The following is a 27,442-nucleotide window of genomic DNA, read 5'->3' as shown; positions in this document are numbered from 1 at the left end:
CAAATCTTAACATGCTTAAGACTTGGTTTTCTTCCATGACATATCTCATAAGGTATGGAAGATACTGATTTTGATGGAATCCTATTCAGAACATACAAAGCTGATTCTAATGCAAATCCCCAAAAGGAGATTGGCATATCAATATAAATCATCATACTACGTACCATATCCAATAGGGTACGATTTCTCCTTTCAGATACACCATTTAGCTGTGGTGTTCCTGGAGGAGTCAGCTGGGAAACAATGCCATGCTCTCTCAAGTATTCATCAAATTCAGTACTCAAGTATTCACCTCCACGATTTGATCGAAGAGCTTTAATACTTTTTCCTGTTTGATTTTCTACTTTAGATTTAAATTCTTTAAACTTTTTAAAGGATTCATGTTTGTATTTCATCAAATACAAATACCCAAATCTTGATTTATCATCAGTAAAGGTAATAAAATAATGAAAACTGCATCTAGCCATTTCTTTAAATGGACCACATACATCACTATGTATTAGCTTCAAAATATTTTCAACTCTTAGCCCTTGTCCAACAAAGGGTGATCTAGTCATTTTGCCCTGAAGGTAGGATTCACAAGTTGGAGTAGGCTCAGAGCCTTGTAACACCCCCGTTTGCATAGCCTAGTAGATTTCACTGTTTCGGTGACCGGTGTCGGTCCGGACAGTTAAGGGAATTAGAACCATACTTAAGACAACCAGAGAAACCATAAACACAAATAATTAGTGATTGCCAATTAGTTAAGTATAAATAAGAAAAAGAGAACATAAGAAGTTAAACGAGCCGAGAGTCACAGCGATGGGTGACGTTCTCGGGAAGGACTGCGAAGTCGTTTTAAACTCAAATTTTGAACCGTAAAAAGTGACGCTGCGGTCCTTAGGACCCTTATGAACACAGTGGAAAAGAGAAAATCACAAAAAATAACTGTTAAGTCAGTCAAATAATTAGTTCAGGGAGCCGGAAGAAATATGGAATTAATTGCAAACCGGGATGAACCGGCGAGGGGCAATTTGGTCAATTGACCCCGAGAGCTGACTCCTAACCTAACTGTCAAATAAAATTGGAGAAAAGAAAATTTCAGAATCTAGAATTAAATTAAAGAACTAATAGAAAAAAAGGAAAAAAAAAAGGAAATTTAAAAAGTGGTCTTCCTTCTTGCCGTCACACACACACACACAGTTCTCTTATTTCTTTCATCTCTTTCCTCTTTCACTCTCATACTCCATTAGAGCTCAATCTTGAGCTTGAGCAACCCCCCTAAACTAGCCCTAAAACCCTTAGTTCTCTTAATTAAAACTTGAAATTTGACCTTGGTAAGAAGAGTGGTGAAGGAAGAAATTAAAAAGGGAAGTAGAAAAGTGAAGATTTGAAAAGCTACAAGAGGTTAGTGACAAATTCTTCAAATTATCTATTGAATTCTTGTTTAAGTAATTGATGTAAGTTAGAAATTAACTTTAAATGGAAGAAAACAATTATTGAGGGACTATATATGAGTTCAACCAGCTAGGGTTTTTGTTTGAAGTGGGTGATTTGATGCAAATTAGAAAGTAGTTAAGTGAGAATAAGTGAATAAGAACTAAATATGCATTTATAATTCAACAAATGAACTAAACATGGAACTTAGAGTTTTGCACTTAGGGTTTGTGAACCAAATTTTGGAGAAATGCATAAATGATATCTTTGACCAATTGTGGACTGAAAAATGGTCAATAATGACCAAAGGAAATGTATGGTAATTGTTAGAATGGAAGACAAATTCGTAGGTCAAGCAGCATGACCAAACCAACTTTGAAGGACCAAAACGAAAATTTTACAAGTCCAATTGTTATGCCACCAATTGGGGATGAAAATAGACATAAAAGGGCACAATTTTCATTAAAGAACCATGCCCAAAAACTGACCAAAACTTAGTGAAACAATTGACCAAAGTGAAATGAGAGCAGGCTGCCACTCCACCAAATTGACCAAATGAACAGTAACTATTCATTTGGTCATAACTCGAGCTAGACAGGTCAAATTGACCTGAAATTTTACCAGTGATTAGATGAGATATAGATCTAAAACTTTTATGAAGAACACCACCCAAAATTATTCCATTAACCTAGTCAAATTATTGAGCAAAGTTGAGTTATTGAACCTGCAACTCTGCAGAATTGCCATTTGAGTAGTAATGTTTGAATGGCTATAACTCTCTCTAGAAAACTCTGATTTAAGTGATTGTTAAAACGATGGAAACCTAAGACATAGTAGAACATTTCATATGAAGAAAGTTAGACCAAATTATGAACTTAACTTGATCAAATTACTGAACAATGTTGGATAAAAAACCTGCCATAACCATAGTTCCAGTATGAACAGTGCACGTGAACAGTAACTGTATTTTGGCTATAACTTGAGCTACAAAACTCCGATTGGGGTGATCCAAGAATGAGAATATACTTAAGACAAAAAGGAACATTTTCTATGAAGGAAGTTTTGCCAAATTCTAACAGTAGATTGACCAATGGAACAGTACAACTTCGGAGCACCAAAACCGAAAATTGGCAATTTTGCCAAAATGACCTAAGCTTTGAGAAAATGGCCAAAACCAACAAGTTTAGTGATCAAAATGTGGTATGTGGGTGAAATTGGAATTCCCATACCTATTAAGTCTTAGAAAGTCAACTATTTGACTTGAATAGTGCAGTGAATAGTAACCCGAAACACAAAATTTAAAGAACGTCGAATTTAGCACGTTAGAGCTAGGTAATTGTGAAGCTAAATTTATTTTGGATTTATGTTAAGTTCTAGTACTAAAACATTGTAAAATTGTGTGTTTCAGTTGAAAAGAATATCGGGAAGGAACCCGAGGAACCGAGTCGAGGCTAAGGGACGACTCGCTTGAGGTTTGTGCACAATAAACCCTATTTAAGCATTTTATCCTTGAAAAATTGATTTAGTACGCATTATGAATTTATGAACTTTTGTGTTGCCACCTTGTGATCAAATTGTAACTTTGGAAATTGATTTGATTTTTGTATGCAATATTTGAATGAAATGTTTGAAATGGATTTTTGATTCACACTTAGCATGACAGTTACTTATTATTCCTCCTCCATTTATGGGGTTGAGATCGTTTATTTTCCTCCCTCTCTGGCTTGCCAGTTGAGGTTGTAGATCAGATGAGTACTCATTAGCTAGCTAGCCACCTCCCTCATTGATTTTCATTAATGGGGTTGAGATTGCTTTATCGTGGTGTACAACACGGCATTGATCGGAAATTTTGTGTCATTGCTTAAGTTGTGTATGACTTTGGCAACACTGTGTTTATGAAATTGTTTGACTAAACTGTGTTTAATAGATTATTTGACAAAATGATGTTATTATGAACTTTAATATTTGTGAAATGTGATTGAGAAACATTTGAATTGTGTTTGGCAATGAATGATTTATTTATTGCATTTTAAATTTTTATTGTGCACCACTGAGTATTTTTATACTCAGCGATGGCTTATTTTGCTGTCGCAGATAAGAGCAAGGAAAAAGCAGCGGAGTGAACTGCGATTAAATCGAGGATTACATTGATCTTTTATACGGGTATTATTTTATGCCCTTGTAGATAAATTTTGATGTAAATATGGAAATGTTGTATGTATCAATATAAAGTCGAGCAGTTGTAAATAAATTGTAATGATATTATTTTGGACTTTCTTCTATAAATTTAATATTTGTACATATGAAATTCCTACTTTATGCTTTGTGAATGGAATTATTAACTATTCTGAGTTGATAAATTTGATTTGGATTGTGGAACTATTTTGAAATGAATTGATTGGAGTTGAATTGTGATTTATTGGAGGTTGGAAATTGTGAAACATTTTTGGGAGTGTTTTTCTCAGGTATTTGAAGAACGGTTTTCTCCAAAAACAAACAGAACTCTGTCAAAATTTTTATAAAATTTACGGCAAAATTTAAATAGACAAAAATTTTTACTAGTATTTAAACCTTGAATAAATGGTTTTTAATTTCTACCAAAATGCTCACCACTTCCAAAATGTAAGAAAATTGTTTTAAAATCCCTTGTAGGGTACTTAATGAGTTATCGGTAGGTGAAGTTTGGTAGTTCATTAAGTATTCTACGAGATCATGTTATGCCTTACGGAGGGGTAAGGTGTGACATGTTTTAGTGGTATCAGAGCATGGTTTTTCAATAAATTTTGACTATGTGTATGAACATTTTATTGATAAGTACAATTGCTCAAGTGTCTTTAAATTGATACATATGACATATTTACACCATGAATATGCACTAACGAAGGTCAACCTCCTTGTGTTTGATCTCAGGAAGTAGAAATTTTGAGAAAACGGAATGGAAGGAGGAGATCATTCCAAAGAACAATCTGTTGAGGCTGAGGTTCAAGAGGAAGCCCCAGCACTCCAGAACGTGAGTGGGTCAGCCACTCCAGCTCCTGCACCAGCACCGCAGTTTCCTGCTCAATTTGTACAGCAGATGGCTGCGTTCTTCCAGCAAATGGCGGGTAATGTGCCATCCCCAGTTCAAATGCCAGTACCTGTAGCACAACCACAGCCCTCAGCTCGGCAATATGAAAAGTTGATGAAATTTGGGGCCATCGAGTTTAAAAGCACTGTGGATCCACTGGAGGCAAAACAGTGATTGGAAAGAATGGAACGAGTTTACAGAAAACTGCAGTGTACGGAAGAGATGAAGTTTGAGTATTCAGTATCTCTTCTCTAAGGGGATGCATATGAATGGTGGAAGACCATCCCCCACAGCCTAGTTGAGCCACCTGTGTTAACCTGGTCATACTTTTTGAGAGAGTTTCGACAGAAATGGGTTCCCGATGCATATGTGGATAAGAAATTGCAAGAATTCCTGAGTTTGAAGCAAGGGGACCGAACTATAGCAGAGTATGAGAGAGACTTCTCGAGGCTAAGCCACTATGCTGGAAGCTTAGTCTCCACCCCCAGAGACAGATGCAAGAGGTTTGAGTCCGGGCTAAGGCCAAGTCTGAGGATGCAAGTCGTGGGTTTCAGACATCAGAATTTCGCTGAATTGATTTCACAGGCCTTGGAACTAGAAAGGATAGAATCCGAAGGGGCAGTGAAAAAGGGTTCACAAGAGAAAGAGAAGGCTGAAAAGACTACTGGACAAGCATCTGAAAGTAGTTCTGGCAAGAGGAAACAGTTTGGGGGATCTAGCTCCCGAAGAGGCAGAGGCAGATTTTCTGGCCAAAGACCACCTCGGTTTGGTCAGCCGACCCAACAAGCTTCTCGAGGATCTCTATCGGTCCGGCAGTGTGAAACATGTGGTAGAACTCATGGTGGGGTTTGTTTCAAGGCTACTAGTGCATGTTTTCACTGTGGAGGAAGCGTACATTTCGCTAAGGATTGCACTAGTCCGCGCCGGTCTGAATCTTTTGCCACATCTGAAGGATCAACCCAAGTTTTTGCACCTAGAGGGTCACAATCAGCTGCTAGAGGTAGAGGCGGTAGGTAGGGTCCCGTAACACCCACGAAGTCGAGCACCATTAACGGCCAACATCCAGTGGCGCACTAGTTAGAGTGTATACCATGCGTTAGAGGGAAGAGGCTGAAACATCAGACGTAGTAGCTAGTATTTTCTCCATCCTTGACCAAGATGTGTATGTGTTATTTGATCCTGGCTCCACACATTCATATGTTAGTGCTAGTGTGATGTGCTCTACTGCTATTCAATGTGTACCAATGGACTATGATGTGCTAGTAACTAGTCCATTAGGCCAGGAGGTCAGGGTAAATAGGCTATATAGGAACTGTCCTTTGGTGATCCAAGGACATACTTTTCTGTCTGATTTAATTGAAATGCCCTTCAGAGATTATGACATTATCTTGGGCATGGATTGGTTAGCCAGGCATCATGCCATGATTGACTGTAGATTGAAGACAGTTACTTTTGGTCTTCCTCAGTATGGTGATGTAGTAATACATAGGGAGAGAGTTATTACCTTCAAACATCATTTCAGCTGCACTGGCCAGGAAAATGATTAGAAATTGTGAGGCGTACTTGGCACATGTGATAGACACCCAAGTGGGGAGTCCAGCACTGAAGGACATTCCTACTGTATGTGACTTTTCGGATGTGTTTCCTGATGAATTGCCAGGATTACCTCCAGAAAAGAAGTGCAGTTTGAAATTGATGTTATGCCTGGTGTGGACCCAATCTCCATAACGCCATACAGAATGGCACCAGTAGAACTAAAAGAATTGAAAGTGCAGTTGCAAGAGCTGCTTGATAAGGGCTTCATCCGCCCTAGTGTGTCACCTTGGGGAGCGCCAGTGTTGTTTGTTAAGAAGAAAGATGGCACTCTCCGGTTATGCATTGACTATCGGCAGTTGAATAAGGTGACAATAAAGAACCGATACCCATTGCCCTGCATCGATGACTTATTTGACCAGTTGAGAGGTGCAGCTGTATTCTCCAAAATTGACATGAGATCAGGTTATTATCAGCTGAAAGTACAAAAGCAGAGTATTCCTAAAACTGCCTTTAGAACCCACTATGGTCATTATGAGTTCTTGGTCATGCCATTCGGGTTAACTAATGCTCCGGCTGCTTTTATGGATCTGATGAACACTATCTTTAGACCATACCTCGACCAGTTTGTTGTGGTATTTATTGATGATATATTGGTCTATTCGAGGAATGCAGAAGAGCATGATAGACATCTGCGAATTGTAGTGCAGACTTTGAGAGAGAAACATCTATATGCCAAATTGTCGAAGTGTGAATTTTGGCTGAAGGAGATATCCTTTTTGGGGCATGTAGTATCAGCAGAGGGTATTAAGGTAGATCCTAGCAAGATTGAAGCTGTCCTTAATTGGAAGCCACCCAGAAATGTCACAGAGATTCGCAGTTTTCTGGGGTTAGCTGGATACTACCGTCGATTTGTGAAGGGATTCTCTATATTGGCATCTCCATTGACCAAGCTGCTTAGAAAGGATGTGAAATTTCAGTGGACGGACAAATGCCAGCAAAGTTTTGATGAATTGAAGAGATGTTTGACTGAGGCTCCAGTCCTGACTTTACCTACACCGGGTAAAGAATATACAGTTTACAGCGATGCTTCTCATAATGGGTTAGGTTGTGTGTTGATGCAAGATCGAAATGTCATTGCCTATGCATCACGCCAGCTGAAACCGCATGAGAGGAATTATCCAACATATGATTTGGAGCTTGCAGCAATTGTGTTTGCTCTTAAGATCTGGAGACAGTATTTGTATGGGGAGAAGTGCTACATCTACACAGATCATAAGAGTTTGAAGTATTTGGGCACCCAAAAAGAGTTGAATTTGAGACAGAGGAGATGGTTAGAGTTGATAAAAGACTATGATTGTCTGATAGACTATCAGCCAGGGAAAGCTAATGTTGTGGCTGACGCCTTAAGTCGCAAGACTATGGCAAGTCTACGGGTTACTCCTTTGTCTTTAGTACATGAGTTGAGATCATTACATGCCTGTGTAGAGATTAATGATGAGGGGCAGATAGCAGTTGCATGGCATGTACAGCCAGTGTTAATTGATCACATCAGAATGGCTGCTCAGAATGATGAAAGATATTATAAGCTAATGGAAGAAGTCCGGCAGGGCAAGAAACTAGAGTTCTCAATCAGAGATGATGGTCTATTGCTACACCAGGATAGAATGTGTGTTCCTAATGATGTTGATTTGAGGCAGATCATTTTGAAGGAAGCACATGAGTCTCCTTTTGCTATGCACCCTGGCGGTACAAAAATGTATAGAGGGCTAAAGGAGCATTACTGGTGGATGGGTTTAAAAAGAGATGTAGCAGAGTTTGTATCCAAATGCCTAACTTGTCAGCAAGTAAAGGCAGAGCATCAAGTACCAACTGGGTTATTTCATCCACTGTTAGTGCCAGAATGGAAATGGGAAAGAATAATTATGGATTTTGTAATGGGACTTCCGAGGACACAGAAGAGTCATGATGCAGTATGGGTCATTGTCGACAGACTGACTAAGTCTGCTCATTTTTGTTAGTAGTATGCCCTAGAGCATATCATTTAGTATGTATCTTGTACATATTTTTATTAATAAAGGCATTTCCACTTTTTCGTTTACATAATATATTTATGTGTAATAGAAAAGGTCCATTGATATTTTGTTAGAAATATTATTCTTAAGTTGTTAAGAATATGAGTGACAATATTTCTAGCACAAAGTATCATAAATAGGTTCACAATCGAGGATACTTCATAATAAGGACATGACTTATCCAGAAAGATTGTATTCATGTTTGTTCCCAAGTTATTTATATGAGATATAAATAAGATGGAATGGTGAGTCTCATGCCATATAACAAACATGATAGGCACTTATAAATAATAAGTAGGCCGAACCAGTGACGCTTATAACAAGCATATGGAGTTTACTCTTGTCAATGTTTTGTCATAAATCATATCAGTGCATATAATCTTTAGACCTGAGATAGCACAGTTATCTTGTATATAGGTAGTTTGAGTTTGATACTGCTTTCATACTTGTACTGTGTATGGGTATATGGGCATGTGTTGGCTCCTACTAGTTATATATGGAGGTAGGTGTTGATCAAGATGGAATCTGTTCCTCTAAGTAAATAGAGATAAAATCCTATGTTCATTTAATTGTTCTTGATGTTTCAAGTTCCTGGCCAGGACAGATAGATTTATTTAGAAAAGAGTTTCTGATGAGAAAAATCTTTTCAATCAAGAACTGGAATTAAAAGAGAACATAATATTCATAGCAAATGGAGTTTGACATAAACCATGACTCCAGCTTGAGTTGGGATTTTGTAACAGAGAGATTCTAGTGCATGGTAACATATGATTATAGGTTCATTTAAGGTAAACCTTATTACTAATTGGGTGGCCATGGCATGCTATGCTAGGTATTAACCATGGTCTATGAGGTTCATAAAATGATTTAGAGAAATCATTTATGGTAAGAAAGAGTTCTGATGATATTAAGAGTTGATATCATTTCTCATTGCCAATTAGTGATGAGCCTAGTAAGTCACACACATACACAAGTTATCACCTAATTAAATATGATTTAATTAATTAATTAAAGAGTTTAATTGATTAATTAAATAGGTTTGGTTTGCAATTAGATTGCAAAGTCCCTAGCATGACTTGAAACCAAATTTAGATTATTGGATGTATAATATAAGTTAAATTTATATTTAAAGTGTTTAAATATGAATTTAATTAATGAGAAATTAATTAATAGAGATTAATTAATTAATTTATATTTGATATAAATTAATTAGAAGAAGAAAAATAATTATTTTGGGTTGAGAACTCAAAATTAAGACACAGGGGCATTTTGGTCATTTTGCAGTGTGACACGTGGCATCATGAGATGGTGACACATGGCATAACACATAAGCTTGCCAAATGTTTTTTTAATCATGTAAGATGATTAAAATCAAGATTAAATATAGGTTTGACACTTGGCATAATTTGATTGGGTCACTTAAACCTAGAGCTAATCAAAGGGTGACATGTGGCAAGGGTTTAATGTGTTAACCTAGCTATTTAAGTGTGGTTATGAAAAGAAAATAACCAGCAGCCTCTCCTCTCATTTGTCACTCCACTTTGAGCCTCTCCAGCTATTTCTCTTCATCTCTCATCAATTCAAAGAGATTAGCCATCAATCTCTTGAATTAAGAACACTAGAAATTGTTTCTAGTGTCCTGTTTACATCTCTAATCTCTTAAAAGGCAGAACTTGAATTTCTAATTAATAGAAAAGGCTTTAGAAGTTGTTCAAGGGCAGCCATAGGTGTTCTTGGTGTGGACAAGCTAGAGGGACAACATCTAGTGTCCTGAATACGAATCTCAAAGGCGCAGACACGCTGCAGTGCATCAAGAGGTTAGTGTAATCGTTCTTGATTTAATCTAGGGTTCTAAAATTAATCTGATTAATTTTAAAATCTTAAATGGCAAATACAGATCCAAAAACATATTAAAAGAGTTTTAATATGTTGCTTATCATTGAAATCAAATAGATAAAAATAAATCTTGCATGATGCATGTGACCCTAGGTGAAAATTTTTGAATTCAATGGTATAAACTTGTGTTTTTCACGCTTCCGTTCCTTCAATTGGTATCAGAGCCACTATTTTCCATTTAGATTGTTGATTATATAATTTAATTGTGTGTTTGATCATGAGATCAAGAGATCCATTGCTGGTTGGATCAAGAGGTGTGGCGGCACACATGGTGAAGCCACCATTGGTGGCGGCAACAATGGTTCCATGGGTGGTTCAAGGTTTGGCTTTTAATTCTGCAATTGTTGTATGATCTAAGGCCTATTCTTTGACTAATTAAAGTGTTTAATTAGTTGTTTTAATCACACAATTAAATTATGATTCAAATCAGAATTTTAAAAATTGTTTGAATGTGATTCAAATCTGAATTTTAAAAGTTGTTTGAATGTGATTCAAATCTGAATTTTTAAAGTTGTTTGAATCATATTTAAATCTGATTTTTTAAAATTGATTCAATAAAATTCAGATCTGATTTTTTAAAAAATATTTGAATGTGATTCAAATCTGATTTTTTAAAAAATGTTTGAATGAGATTCAAATCTGAATTTTTGAAGTTGTTTGAATGTGATTCAAATCTGAATTTTTAAATTTGTTTGAATGAGATTCAAATCTGAATTTTTAAATTTATTTGAATCATATTCAAATCTGGATTTTTAAGTTGAATATGAGATATTCAATTTAATTTAAGTATGTATGTTTTATTTAATTGTTAAATAGTGATATGCATGATGGATGATCATGGACTATAAAAGACCAATGTGATTGGATTTATTTCTTTTATGTTTCTTTGGGATTGTAAATTAATTAATTTATTTTAATTTATTTTGGGCATGTATTATTAAGTTTGTAATAATTTTTGGGTTGTAATTTCATTTATTTAAGTTCTTGTAAATTCGCCTTGGTATGCCAAGGATTACTATGTAATATTGGATTGCAAGAAGTTCAAGGAGGTCAAGAGCATTGGTGGGACCAGTGGGAGGAATTCAAGATCAAGTGTTGATTATGTACTCCTTCAGCAACTCTTGTAAAATGAATGAATGAAATGCACCTAGGAATGCCCTGATTCAATTCTTGGTGGCTCAGAATTGAATCCCTTAGAAAGTCCATGATCAAACCATATTTACTGCTTATCCATGAATGCATGAGATGTATGGGAATGTATACAATTATATGATATATGCATGCTAAATGGATAATGTGCAAAGTGAGACCTTAATAGTAATTAGGATGGCTATAAAATCTTCCAAACAAATGATTAAGTTGGAAATGGTATAATTAAAGTAATTATAACATAAGCCCTCTATTGGGGCAATTATTTTAAGAAATTTTAAATAGTTGCATGAGATGCAATTAATTTAAGAGATTTTCTTAAGAATAATTGTTAAGCATGAGATGTTGTAAATATGTAAATGGTTTGGTGGCCAATATTGGATGTACTTGAGGACATTAAAATTATTTGCATAATTACTGGCTCAATGGGATCAACTTAACTAATGCAAGATAAGTCAATAATGGATGTACCTGAGATTTTGAGCATTAGGGGCTAGGTAAAGGATTGAACCTCACATGAGATGTGATGGGCAAGGAGTTGCTCACTTATAGTTTATTGTAATTCCAATAATGGATGTACCTGAGTATGATCAATAGAATTATAAGAATTCAATCACCCACTAGAAATCCATCCAACTAGGATTTCCGTTTTCTACTTTGGAAGTGTAGGATTCGCAAAGTTAGTGGGAGGACCAATTTGATTAAAAGACCATAATCATATTTGGTTAATTACATGATACATTTACTAATTAATCTTGTTATTTCTGCAATTAATTTTCTGATAATAATGAGCATAGAACAACCACCACCATCCAATATCCTTGCAAGCATACTTGATCACAATAGGTTGACAGGACCTAATCTGTCTGATTGGCTAAGAAATTTGAAACTTGTCCTGAACCTTGAACATATAGGATATGTTCTAGATTCAAATGTTCCTGGTCCCTTACCTCCAGAGGCCACACAAGAGGAACATGAAACTTTGGACAAGTGGAAGGAGCATGATATGAGAGCTAAGTGTTACATGCTTGCTTCCATGAGTAATGAGTTACAGAAGCAACATGAAAACATGCAGAGTGCTAGTGAGATCCTCCTTCACCTATAAGAGTTGTATGGTGAGCACAGCAGGAATGCTAGGTATGAAATATCTAGACAGCTATTCCGTATGAGGATGTCTGAGGGACAGAATGTTGGGGATCATGTCCACAAGATGATTCGGCTGATTGAGCAGTTGGAACATCTTGACTTCAACATGGATTTCCAACTACAAACGGATTTGATCCTTCAGTCCCTTCCTGAGTTTTTTGGGAATTTTGTGACAAATTTCCATATGACTAAACAGGAACACCTTAGCTGAATTACTCAACATGCTGGTTATTGCCCAAAAGAATATGCCAGGCAATAAAGGAAAAGAGGTAGCTTTGGTTACATCTTCTTCTGCTGGAAAGTCCAACAAGAAGAAGGGTAATAAGAAAAAGAAACCTCAGATTCCTGGTCCTTCCAAGAAAATAGCTAAACAGAAAGGGAAGACGAAAGCTGACACTGCCAACAGGAAAGTGTTTCCACTGCCAACAGGAAAGTGTTTCCATTGCCAGTAAGAAAGTGTTTCCACTGGCCAGAGTATAGCAATCTAAATGAATACAATGCCATGGTGAAAACCAACTCAAGTTCAAAATATATTTGGCACTTAAGGTTATGTCATGTTGCAGAAGATAGGATTGCAAAATTGGAGAAAATGGGGATTCTATCCTCATTGGGCTCTGAGCCTACTCCAACTTGTGAATCTTGCCTTCAGGGCAAAATGACTAGATCATCCTTTGTTGGACAAGGGTTAAGAGCTGAAAATATTTTGGAACTAATACATAGTGATGTATGTGGTCCGTTTAAAGAAATGGCTAGAGGGGGCTTTCATTATTTTATTACCTTTACTGATGATAAATCAAGGTTTGGGTATTTGTATTTGATGAAATACAAACATGAATCTTTTGAAAAGTTCAAAGAATTTAAATCTGAAGTAGAAAATCAAACAGGAAAGAATATTAAAGTTCTTCGATCAGATCGTGGAGGTGAATATTTGAGTATTGAATTTGATGAATACTTGAGAGAGCATGGCATTGTTTCTCAGTTGACTCCTCCAGGAATGCCACAGCTGAATGGTGTATCTGAAAGGAGAAATCGTACCCTATTGGATATGGTACGTAGTATGATGAGCTATACTGATATGCCAATCTTCTTTTGTGGATTTGCATTAGAATCAGCTTTGTATATTCTGAATAGGATTCCATCAAAATCAGTTTCTTCCACACCTTATGAGATATGGCATGGAAGAAAACCAAGTCTTAAGCATGTTAAGATTTGGGGCTGTCCAGCTTATATCAAAAAGCTGAACACTGATAAATTGGAGACCAAATCAGAAAAAGGTCGATTTGTTGGATATCCAAAAGATAGTTTTGGATATTATTTTTATTTGCCTACTTCACAAAAGGTTGTGATAAGTAGAGATGCCACATTTCTTGAACAACAATTTGTTCAAGAAGGAGGCAAAGGAAGGCAAATAGAGTTAGAATTGGAGAATTCTGACCAACCAACAGATCAGATGGATATAGATCCATCTAGTCAACCAATACCCATTGATGAAACATCTACAGCTGTTCCTCGTAGAACAACCAGGGTATCTCACCCACCAGTGAGATATGGTTTTCTTCATGAAGAAGAACAAGAGTTGTCTACTCATGAAGAATTAGATCATGGAGATGATCCACTTACCTATGAAGAAGCTATATCAGATATAGACTCTTCAAAATGGATTGATGCTATGAAATCCGAGATTGATTCCATGTATAAGAATCAAGTTTGGGATCTTGTTGACCCACCTGAAGGTATTATACCTATAGGGAACAAATGGGTTTTCAAGAAGAAAATTGGTTCTGATGGAAAGGTAGAGACCTATAAGGCAAGGCTAGTAGCGAAAGGGTTTCACCAAAGGCAAGGAATCGACTATGAGGAGACTTTCTCGCCTGTTGCCATGCTTAAATCAATTAGGATTTTACTAGCAATAGCTGCATACTATGATTATGAGATTTGGCAGATGGATGTCAAAACAGCTTTTCTTAATGGATACATTGAAGAAAACATTTTCATGCAACAACCTAGGGGATTTGAATCCCAAGATGGTTCCAAGGTATGCAAGCTAAAGTGGTCTATTTATGGGTTGAAACAAGCTTCGAGGAGTTGGAACATCCGTTTTGATAAAGCCATTAAATCCTTTGGTTTTATCAAAAATGAGGATGAGCCATGTGTATATAAGAAGGTTAGTGACAGTGCTATCACTTTTCTTGTCTTATATGTGGATGACATACTGTTGATGGGTAATGATACAGGTATGTTGACGACTATAAAGGTATGGTTGTCAAATACATTCTCCATGAAAGACTTAGGGGAGGCAACCTATATTCTTGGGATTCGCATCTATAGAGATAGAGCGAAAAGAATAATTGGTTTATCCCAAAGTCTATACTTGGAAAAGGTGTTAAAGAGGTTTAACATGCTTGATTCCAAGAGAGGATTGTTACCAGTGAGACATGGTATCCATCTTTCTAAAGAGATGTCTCCAAAGACACCTGAAGAAAGAGATAAGATGGCCGAGATTCCATATGCTTGGCTATTGGAAGTTTAATGTATGCAATGTTGTGTACTAGGCGGATATCGCATATCTTTGTTAGTTTGACTAGCGGTATCAATCCAATCCAGTTTGGAACATGGATAATCACAAGAATATCCTTAAGTACTTGAGAAGAACTAAGGATTTATTCTTGATTTATGGAGGTGGAGACTTGCAATTGGATGGTTATACTGATTCTGATTTCCAATCAGATATCGATGATAGAAAGTCTACCTCTGGATATGTGTTCATTTGTAATGGAGGTGCGATCGGTTGGAAGAGTTCCAAGCGAGCACGATCGCATATTCCACTACAGAGGTTGAGTATATTCTTTGCATCGAGATCTTTGCAAAGGAAGTCATTTGGATAAAGAAGTTCGTGTGAGAACTTACAGAGTTCCTTCCATTGAGTCGCGGTTCCACTACACCGTGACAATAATGGAGCAAGCGATCATCTGAGCTAAGGAACCAAGGTCTCACCAGAAATCCAAACACATAGAAAGGCGTTACCACATTATCAGAGAAATAGTTGGGCGAGGCGATGTAGCCATGCAGAAAATAGCATCAGCTAAAAATCCAGCTGATCCATTCACTAAGCCTATGTCACAGACTTAGTTAGACCGACATCTTGAGAAGATAGGTCTAAGATATTGTAATGAATGGCTCTAGTGCTAGTGGGAGATTGTTAGTAGTATGCCCTAGAGCATATCATTTAGTATGTATCTTGTACATATTTTTATTAATAAAGGCATTTCCACTTTTCCGTTTACATAATATATTTATGTGTAATAGAAAAGGTCCATTGATATTTTGTTAGAAATATTATTCTTAAGTTGTTAAGAATATGAGTGACAATATTTCTAGCACGAAGTATCATAAATAGGTTCACAATCGAGGATACTTCATAATAAGTACATGACTTATCCAGAAAGATTGTATTCATGTTTGTTCCCAAGTTATTTATATGAGATATAAATAAGATGGAATGGTGAGTCTCATGCCATATAACAAACATGATAGGCACTTATAAATGATAAGTAGGCCGAACTAGTGACGCTTATGACAAGCACATGGAGTTTACTCTTGTCAATGTTTTGTCATAAATCATATCAGTGCATATAATGTTTAGACCTGAGATAGCACAGTTATCTTGTATATAGGTAGTTTGAGTTTGATACTGCTTTCATACTTGTACTGTGTATGGGTATATGGGCATGTGTTGGCTCCTACTAGTTATATATGGAGGTAGGTGTTGATCAAGATGGAATCTGTTCCTCTAAGTAAATAGAGATAAAATCCTATGTTCATTTAATTGTTCTTGATGTTTCAAGTTCTTGGCCAGGACAGATAGATTTATTTAGAAAAGAGTTTCTGATGAGAAAAATCTTTTCAATCAAGAACTGGAATTAAAAGAGAACATAATATTCATAGCAAATGGAGTTTGACATAAACCATGACTCCAGCTTGAGTTGGGATTTTGTAACAGAGAGATTCTAGTGCATGGTAACATATGATTATAGGTTCATTTAAGGTAAACCTTATTACTAATTGGGTGGCCATGGCATACTATGCTAGGTGTTAACCATGGTCTATGAGGTTCATAAAATGATTTAGAGAAATCATTTATGGTAAGAAAGAGTTCTGATGATATTAAGAGTTGATATCATTTCTCATTGCCAATTAGTGATGAGCCTAGTAAGTCCCACACATACACAAGTTATCACCTAATTAAATATGATTTAATTAATTAATTAAAGAGTTTAATTGATTAATTAAATAGGTTTGGTTTGCAATTAGATTGCAAAGTCCCTAGCATGACTTGAAACCAAATATAGATTATTGGATGTATAATATAAGTTAAATTTATATTTAAAGTGTTTAAATATGAATTTAATTAATGAGAAATTAATTAATAGAGATTAATTAATTAATTTATATTTGATATAAATTAATTAGAAGAAGAAAAATAATTATTTTGGGTTGAGAACTCAAAATTAAGACACAGGGGCATTTTGGTCATTTTGCAGTGTGACACGTGGCATCATGAGATGGTGACACATGGCATAACACATAAGCTTGACAAATGTTTTTTTTAATCATGTAAGATGATTAAAATCAAGATTAAATATAGGTTTGACACTTGGCACAATTTGATTGGGTCACTGAAACCTAGAGCTAATCAAAGGGTGACATGTGGCAAGGGTTTAATGTGTTAACCTAGCTATTTAAGTGTGGTTATGAAAAGAAAAATAACCAGCAGCCTCTCCTCTCATTTGTCACGCCACTTTGAGCCTCTCCAGCTATTTCTCTTCATCTCTCATCAATTCAAAGAGATTAGCCATCAATCTCTTGAATTAAGAACACTAGAAATTGTTTCTAGTGTCCTGTTTACATCTCTAATCTCTTAAAAGGCAGAACTTGAATTTCTAATTAATAGAAAAGGCTTTAGAAGCTGTTCAAGGGCTGCCATAGGTGTTCTTGGTGTGGACAAGCTAGAGGGACAACATCTGGTGTCCTGAAGACGAATCTCAAAGCGCGAACACTGCGATTGCATCAAGAGGTTAGTATAATCGTTCTTGATTTAATCTAGGGTTCTAAAATTAATCTGATTAATTTTAAAATCTTAAATGGCAAATACAGATCCAAAAACATATTAAAAGAGTTTTAATATGTTGCTTATCATTGAAATCAAATAGATAAAAATAAATCTTGCATGATGCATGTGACCCTAGGTGAAAATTTTTGAATTCAATGGTATAAACTTGTGTTTTTCACGCTTCCGTTCCTTCAATTTTCTACCAGTCCGAATGGACTACAATTTAGACAGATTGGCCAGGTTGTACATCGATGAGATTGTGAGGCTTCATGGAGTGCCAGTATCCATTGTATCAGACAGAGATCCTAGGTTCACTTCTAGATTCTGGGGTAGTCTTCAGAGAGCCCTAGGAACTAGATTGAACTTCAGTACTGCATTCCACCCACAGACAGATGGCCAGTCGGAGAGGGTAATTCAGATTTTGGAGGACATGCTACGGGCTTGTGTGATTGAGTTTGAGGGTAGTTGGGAAACACACTTGCCTTTGATTGAGTTTGCTTACAACAACAGCTACCAATCAAGCATTGGGATGCCTCCATATGAAGCTTTGTATGGCAGAAAATGTAGAACCCCGTTGTGTTGGGATGACGTGGGTGAAAGAAAAATGATTGGACTCGAAATTGTTAAACAGACTGAAGAGAAAATCAGGGTGATCAGAGGCCGACTTAAAGCTGCATCAGACCGTCAAAAGTCCTATATTGATTTGAAAATAAGGAATATTCAGTATGCAGTGGGTGAGAAAGTTTTCCTCAAGGTTTCTCCTTGGAAGAGGATTATGAGGTTCGGCAGGAAGGGGAAACTAAGTCCTCGTTTTATCAGGCCATATGAGGTATTGGAAAGAGTAGGTCCTTTGGCATATCGTTTGGCACTACCTCCAGAGTTAGAGAAGATACATAACGTCTTCCATGTGTCTATGTTGAGGAGGTATCGATCAGACCCATCTCATGTACTACCAGTAGAAGAAATTGAAGTAAATCCAGACCTCACATATGAAGAAGAACCCATAAAGATTCTGGCTTATGAGGTGAAGCAGCTACGGAACAAGCAAATACCATTAGTAAAAGTGCTGTGGAACCATCATTCAGGCCAAGAAGCTACTTGGGAACGAGAGGAGGACATGAGGAGACAACACCCACAGCTGTTTAGAGATTAATACCAGGTAAAAATTTCGAGACGAAATTTATTTAAGGGGGGGGGGGGGTAGAATTGTAACATCGCCGTTTGCATAGCCTGGCAGATTTCACTGCTTTGGTGACCGGTGTCGGTCTGGACAATTAAAGGGATTAGAACCATACTTAAGACAACCAGAGAAACCATAAACACAAATAATTAGTGATTGCCAATTAGTTAAGTATAAATAAGAAAAAGAAAACATAAGAAGTTAAACGATCCGAGAGTCACAGCGATGGGTGACGTTCTCGGGAAGGACTGCGAAGTCATTTTAAACTCAAATTTTGAATCGTAAAAAGTGACGCTGCGGTCCTTAGGACCCTTATGAACACAGTGGAAAAGAGAAAATCACAAAAAATAACTGTTAAGTCAGTCAAATAATTAGATCAGGGAGCCGGAAGAAATATGGAATTAATTACAAACCGGGATGAACCGGCGATGGGCAATTTGGTCAATTGACCCCGAGTGCTGACTCCTAACCTAACTGTCAAATAAAAATGGAGAAAAGAAAATTTCAGAATCGAGAATTAAATTAAAGAACTAATAGAAAAAAAGGAAAAAAAAAAGCAAATTTAAAAAGTGGTCTTCCTTCTTGCCGTCACACACACACACACACACACACACTTCTCTTATTTCTTTCATCTCTTTCCTCTTTCCCTCTCATACTCCATTAAAGCTCAATCTTGAGCTTGAGCAACCCCCCTAAACTAGCCCTAAAACCCTTAGTTCTCTTAATTAAAACTTGAAATTTGACCTTGGTAAGAAGAGTGGTGAAGGAAGAAATTAAAAAGGGAAGTAGAAAAGTGAAGATTTGAAAAGCTACAAGAGGTTAGTGACAAATTCTTCAAATTATCTATTGAATTCTTGTTTAAGTAATTGATGTAAGTTAGAAATTAACTTTAAATGGAAAGAAAACAATTATTGAGGGACTATATATGAGTTCAACCAGCTAGGGTTTATGTTTGAAATGGGTGATTTGATGCAAATTAGAAAGTAGTTAAGTGAGAATAAGTGAATAAGAACTAAATATGCATTTATAATTCAACAAATGAACTAAACATGGAACTTAGAGTTTTGCACTTAGGGTTTGTGAACCAAATTTTGGAGAAATGCATAAATGATATCTTTGACCAATTGTGGACTGAAAAATGGTCAATAATGACCAAAGGAAATGTATGGGAATTGTTAGAATGGAAGACAAATTCGTAGGTCAAGCAGCATGACCAAACCAACTTTGAAGGACCAAAACGGAAATTTTACAAGTCCAATTGTTATGCCACCAATTGGGGATGAAAATAGACATAAAAGGGCACAATTTTCATTAAAGAACCATGCCCAAAAACTGACCAAAACTTAGTGAAACAATTGACCAAAGTGAAATGAGAGCAGGCTGCCACTGCACCAAACTGACCAAATGAACAGTAACTGTTCATTTGGTCATAACTCGAGCTAGACAGGTCAAATTGACCTGAAATTTTACCAGTGATTAGATGAGATATAGACCTAAAACTTTCATAAAGAATACCACCCCAAATTATGCCATTAACCTAGTCAAATTATTGAGCAAAGTTGAGTTATTGAACCTACAACTCTGCAGAATTGCCATTTGAGCAGTAATGTTTGAATGGCTATAACTCTCTCTAGAAAACTCTGATTTAAGTGATTCCTAAAACGATGGAAACCTAAGACATAGTAGAACATTTAATATGAAGAAAGTTAGACCAAATTATGAACTTAACTTGATCAAATTACTGAACAAAGTTGGATAAAAAACCTGCCAGAACCATAGTTGCAGTATGAACAGTGCACGTGAACAGTAATTATATTTTGGCTATAACTTGAGCTATAAAACTCCGATTGGGGTGATCCAAAAATAAGAATATACTTAAGACAATAAGAAACATTTTCTATGAAGGAAGTTTTGCCAAATTCTAACAGTAGATTGACTAATGGAATAGTGCAACTTCGGAGCACCAAAACCGAAAATTGGCAATTTTGCCAAAATGACCTAAGCTTTGAGAAAATAGCCAAAACCAACAAGTTTAGTGATCAAAATGTGGTATGTGGGTGAAATTGGAATTCCCATACCTATTAAGTCTTAGAAAGTCAACTATTTGACTTAAATAGTGCAGTGAATAGTAACCCGAAACACAAAATTTAAAGAACGTCGAATTTAGCACGTTAGAGCTAGGTAATTGTGAAGCTAAATTTATTTTGGATTTATATTAAGTTCTAGTGCTGAAACATTGTAAAATTGTGTGTTTCAGTTGAAAAGAATATCGGGAAGGAACCCGAGGAACCGAGTCGAGGCTAAGGGACGACTCGCTTGAGGTTTGTGCACAATAAACCCTATTTAAGCATTTTATCCTTGAAAAATTGATTTAGTACGCATTATGAATTTATGAACTTTTGTGTTGCCACCTTGTGATCAAATTGTAACTTTGGAAATTGATTTGATTTTTGTATGCAATATTTGAATGAAATGTTTGAAATGGATTTTTGATTCACACTTAGCATGACAGTTACTTATTATTCCTCCTCCATTTATGGGGTTGAGATCGTTTATTTTCCTCCCTCTCTGGCTTGCCAGTTGAGGTTGTAGATCGGATGAGTACTCATTAGCTAGCTAGCCACCTCCCTCATTGATTTTCATTAATGGGGTTGAGATTGCTTTGTCGTGGTGTACGACACGGCATTGATCGGAAATTTTGTGTCATTGCTTAAGTTGTGTATGACTTTGGCAACACTGTGTTTATGAAATTGTTTGACTAAACTGTGTTTAATAGATTATTTGACAAAATGATGTTATTATGAACTTTAATATTTGTGAAATGTGATTGAGAAACATTTGAATTGTGTTTGGCAATGAATGATTTATTTATTGCATTTTAAATTTTTATTGTGCACCACTGAGTATTTTTATACTCAGCGATGGCTTATTTTTCTGTGGCAGATAAGAGCAAGGAAAAAGCAGCAGAGTGAGCTGCGATTGAATCGAAGATTACATTGATCTTTTGTACGGGTATTATTTTATGCCCTTGTAGATAAATTTTGATGTAAATATGGAAATGTTGTATGTATCAATATAAAGTCGAGCAGTTGTAAATAAATTGTAATGATATTATTTTGGACTTTCTTCTGTAAATTTAATATTTGTACATATGAAATTCCTATTTTATGCTTTGTGAATGGAATTATTAACTATTCTGAGTTGATAAATTTGATTTGGATTGTGGAACTGTTTTGAAATGAATTGATTGGAGTTGAATTGTGATTTATTAGAGGTTGGAAATTGTGAAACATTTTTGGGAGTATTTTTCTCAGGTATTTGAAGAACGGTTTTCTCCAAAAACAAACAGAACTCTGTCAAAATTTTTATAAAATTTGCGGCAAAATTTAAATGGACAAAATTTTTTACTAGTATTTAAACCTTGAATAAATGGTTTTTAATTTCTACCAAAATGCTCACCACTTCCAAAATGTAAGAAAATTGTTTTAAAATCCCTTGTAGGGTACTTAATAAGTTATCGGTATGTGAAGTTCGGTAGTTCATTAAGTATTCTACGGGATCATCTTATGCCTTACGGAGGGGTAAGGTGTGACAAGCCTAATGAGGATAAAATCCCCATTTTCTCTAGTTTTGCAATCCTATCTTCTGCAACATGACCTAATCTTAAATGCCAAATATATTTTGAACTTGAGTTGATTTTCATCATGGCATTGCCTTCTTTTAGAATGCTATACTCTGGGTAGTACCCTTTCCAGTGCCCATCCTGCTGGCAATGAAACACTTTCCTTTGCCTTTTGACAGCTTTGATCTTTGTTTTTCTATTTGGCTATCTACTTGGAAGATCCTAGAACTTGAGGGTTCTTTTTCTAATTGCCCTTCTTCTTGTTGGACTTTCCAGCAGAAGAAGATGTAATCAAAGCTACTTTTTTTCCTTTATTGCCCAGCATATTTTTTTGGGCAATAACTAGCATGTTGAGTAAACCAGCCAAGGTGCATTCTTGTTTAGTAATATGAAAATTTCTCACAAAATTCCCAAATGACTCAGGTAGGGACTGAAGGATCAAATCCATTTACAGTTGGAAATTCATGTTAAAGTCAAGATGTTCTAGATGCTCAATCAGCTGAATCATCTTGTGGACATGATCCCCAACATTCTGTCCTTCAGACATCCTCATGCGAAATAACTATCTAGATATCTCATACCTAGCATTCCTACTGTGCTCACCATACAACTCTTGTAGGTGAAGGAGGATCTCACTCGCACTTTGCATGTTCTCATGCTGCTTCTGTAACTCATTACTCATAGAAGCAAGCATGTAATACTTGGCTCTCATATCATGCTCCTTCCATTTGTCCAAAGTTTCATGTTCCTCTTGTGTGGCCTCTGGAGGTAAGGGACCAGGAACATTTGAGTTTAGAACATATCCTATATGTTCAAGGTTCAGGACAAGTTTCAAATTTCTTAGCTAATCAGAGAGATTAGGTCCTGTCAACCTATTGCGATCAAGTATGCTTGCAAGAATATTGGATGGTAGTGGTTGTTCTGTGCTCATTATTATCAGAAAATTAACTTTAGAAAATGACTAGATTAATTAGTAAATGTATCATATAATTAACCAAAATAATTATGGTCTTTTAATCAAATTGGTCCTCCCACTAACTTAGTGAATCCTACACTTCCAAAGTAGAAAACGAAAATCCTGGTTGGATGGATTTCTAGTGGGTGATTGAATTCTTATAATCTTATTGATCATCCTTAGGCACATCCATTACTGGAATGACAATAAACTATAAGTGAGCAACTCCTTGCCCATCACATGTCATGTGAGATTCAATCTTTTATCTAGCCCCTAATGCTCAAAATCTTAGGCACATCCATTATTGACTTATCTTGCCTTAGTTAAGTTGATCCCATTGAGCCAGTAAATATGCAAATAATTTTAATGTCCTTAGGCACATCCATTATTGGCCACCAAACCATTTACATATTTACAACATCTCATGCTTGATAATTATTCTTAAGAATCTCTTAAATTAATTACATCATATGCAACTATTTAAAATTTCTTAAAATAATTTCCCTAATAGAGGGCCCATGTTATAATTACTTTAATTATACCATTTCTAACTTAATCATTTGTTTGGAAGATTTTGTGATCATCCTAATTACTATTAAGGTCTCACTTTGCACATTATCCAATTAGCATGCATATATCATATACTTGCATATAGTCCCATACATCTCATGTATTTATGGATAATAAATAAATATGGTATGATCATGAACTTTCTAAGGGATTCAATTCTGAGCCACCAAGAATTGAATCAGGGCATTCCTAGGTACATTTCATTCATTCATATTACAAGAGTTGCTAAAGGAGTACATAATCAACACTTGATCTTGAATTCCTCCCACTGTTCCCACCAATACTCTTGACCTCCTTGATCTTCTTGCAATCTAATTACATAGTAATCCTTGGCATACCAAGGCGAGTTTACAAGAACTAAATAAATGAAATTAAAATCTAAAAAATATTACAACCTTTATAATAAATGCCCAAAATAAATTAAAATAAATTAATTAATTTACAACCCAAAGAAACATAAAAGAAATAAATCCAATCACATTGGTCTTTTATTGTCCATGATCATCCATCATGCATATCACTATTTAACAATTAAATAAAACATACATACTTAGATTAAATTGAATATCTCATATTGAATTTAAAAATTCAGATTTGAATATGATTCAAACAAATTCAAAAATTCAGATTTGAATCACATTCAAATAAATTTTAAAAATTCAGATTTGAATCACATTCAAATAAATTTAAAAATTCAGATTTGAATCACATTCAAACAAAATTTAAAACTTAAATTAAATTGAATATCTCATATTCAACTTAAAAATCCAGATTTGAATATGATTCAAACAAATTTAAAAATTCATATTTGAATCACATTCAAACAAATTTAAAAACTCGAATTTGAATCACATTCAAACAAATTTAAAAATTCATATTTGAATTAAAATTTAATTATGCAATTAAAACTCCCAATTAAACACTTTAATTAGTCATGGGCCTAATTGTGGGCCTTGAAATCAAGCCCAAACAGCCATGTGCATTGTTGAATGCATCAAACCATGCGCACCATGGTGTTCTTCATGAAGCCGCCACCTTTTTCATTGCAACCAGCAATGATTTAATCATCTCATGATCAAATAACACAATTAAATCATATAATCAACAATCCAAATGGCAAATATAGTGGCTCTGATACCAATTGAAGGAGCGGAAGCATGAAAAACATAAGTTTAGATCATTGAATTCAAAAATTTTTCATCTAGGGTCACATACATCATGCAAAATTCTTTTTTATCTATTTGATTTCAATGATAAACAACATATTAAAAATCTTTTAATATGTTTTTGGATCTTCATTTGCCATTTAAGATTTTAGAACTAACAGATTAATTCATTAGAACCCTAGATTAGATCAAGAATAAGTGCACTAACCTTTTTGATGCACTGCAGTGTGTTTGGCACCTTTGGGATGTGCCTAGGACACCAGATGTTGTCTCTCTAGCTTGTCCACACCAAGATCACCAATGGCAGTCCCTTGAACAGCTTCTCAAGCCTTTCCAATCAATTAGAAATTCAGGTTTTGCGTTTTGAGAGATTTTAGATGTATACAGGATACTAAAAACGATTTCTAGCAATTTTAATTCAAGAGAATGTTGGCAATTCTCTTTGAATTGATGAGAGATGAAGAAGAAGAGAGGGAGAGGCTCCTTTGGGTGGCGGCACCAAAGAAGAATAGCAGCCTTGCATTTTTTTTTTCTTTTCATCCTTTCCCTTATATAGTTAGGTCACCACTTAAAACCCTTGCCACATGTCACTTTTTTAATGGCTCTTAGTTTAATTAACCCAATCACATTGTGCCAAGTGTCAAACTTAAATTTATTCTTGACTTTAATCATCTTACATGATTAAAAGATAATTGGCAAGCTTATGTGTAATGCCATGTGTCACCATCTCATGGTGCCACATGGTGCCCTGTGAAATGACCAAAATACCCCTGTGTCTTAATTTTGAGTTCTCAACCCAAAATAATTATTTCTCTTCTTCTAATCAATTTATATCAAATATAAATTAATTAATTAATCTCTATTAATTAATTTTTCATAATTAAATTCATATTTAAACACTTTAAATATAAATTTAACTTATATTATACATCCATTAACCTAAATTTGGTTTCAAGCCATGCTAGGGACTTTGCAATCTAATTACAAATTAAACCTATTTAATTAATCAATTAAACTCTTTAATTAATTAATTAAATCATATTTAATTTAATGATTACTTGTGTATATGTATGACTTACTAGGCTCATCACTAATTGGCAATGAGACATGATATCAACTCTTAATATCATCAGAACTCTTTCTTACCATAAATGATTTCTCTAAATCATTTTATGCACCTCATAGACCACGGTTAACACCTAGCATAGCATGCCATGGCCACCCAATCAGTAATAAGGTTTACTTTAAATGAACCTATGATCATATGTTACCATACACTAGAATCTCTCTGTTATAAAATCTCAATTCAAGCTGGAGCCATGGTTTATGTCAAACCCCATTTTCTATGAATATTATGTTCTCTTTTAATTCCAGTTCTTGATTAAAAAATTTTTTCTCATAAGAAACTCTTTTCTGATTAAATATATCTGTCCTGGCCAAGAACTTGAAACATTAAGAACAATTAAATGAACATTGGATTTTATCCCTATTTACTTAGGGTAACAGATTCCATCTTGATCAACACCTACCTCCATAAATAACTAGTAGGAGCCAACACATGCCCATATACCCATACACAGTATAAGTATGAAAGCAGTATCAAACTCAAACCACCTATATATAAGATAATTGTGTTATCTCAGGTCTAAAGATTATATGCACTGATATGATTTATGACAATTCATTGACAAGAGTAAACTCCATGTGGTTGTCATAAATGTCACTGGTTCGGCCTACTTATCATGTATAAGTGCCTATCATGTTTGTTATATGGCATGAGACTCACCATTCCATTTTATTTACATCTCATATAAATAACTTGGGAACAAACATGATTACAATCTTTTTGGATAAGTCATGTCCTTTTTGTGAATTATCCTCGATTGTGAACTAATTTATGATATTTTGTGCTAGAAATACTATCACTCATATTCTTAACAACTTAAGAATAGAATTTCTAATAAAATATCAATGGGCCTTTTCTATTACACATAAATATATTATGTAAATGGAAAAGTGAAAATGCCTTTTATTAATAAAACATGTATAAGATACATACTAAATGATATGCTCTAGGGCATACTACTAACACCACCAAAATAGTCCTATACATTTTGGTTCCACCAGGATGCATAGCAAAAGGAGAGTCATGTGCTTCCTTCATAATGATTTGCCTCAATTCTACATCATTTGGAATGCACATTTTGCCCTGGTGTAACAGTAAGCCATCATCATTCACTGAAAAGTCTGGTTTCTTGCCATCCCGAGCTTTTTCCATTAGTTTCACATACTTTTCATCATTTTGTGCTGCTTTTTTAATCTAATCAGTTACCAATAGCTTCACTTACCAAGTAGCTATCATTCTCCCCTCATTCTTAATCTCCAGATTAGCGTGTAATGCCCTTAACTCGTGCACCATAGACAAAGGAGAAACCCTTAAACTAGCCATAGTCTTGCGACTTAAGGCATTAGCTACCACATTTGCTTTCCCCGGCTAGTAGTCTAAGAGGGTAATTCATATTTTGGAGGATATGTTTCGGGCTTGTGATTGAGTTTG

This window comes from Hevea brasiliensis, chromosome 2, assembly GCF_030052815.1.
Source record: "Hevea brasiliensis isolate MT/VB/25A 57/8 chromosome 2, ASM3005281v1, whole genome shotgun sequence".
Classification (NCBI taxonomy): Eukaryota; Viridiplantae; Streptophyta; class Magnoliopsida; order Malpighiales; family Euphorbiaceae; genus Hevea; species Hevea brasiliensis.
Note: the sequence above shows the minus strand (reverse complement) of the source record.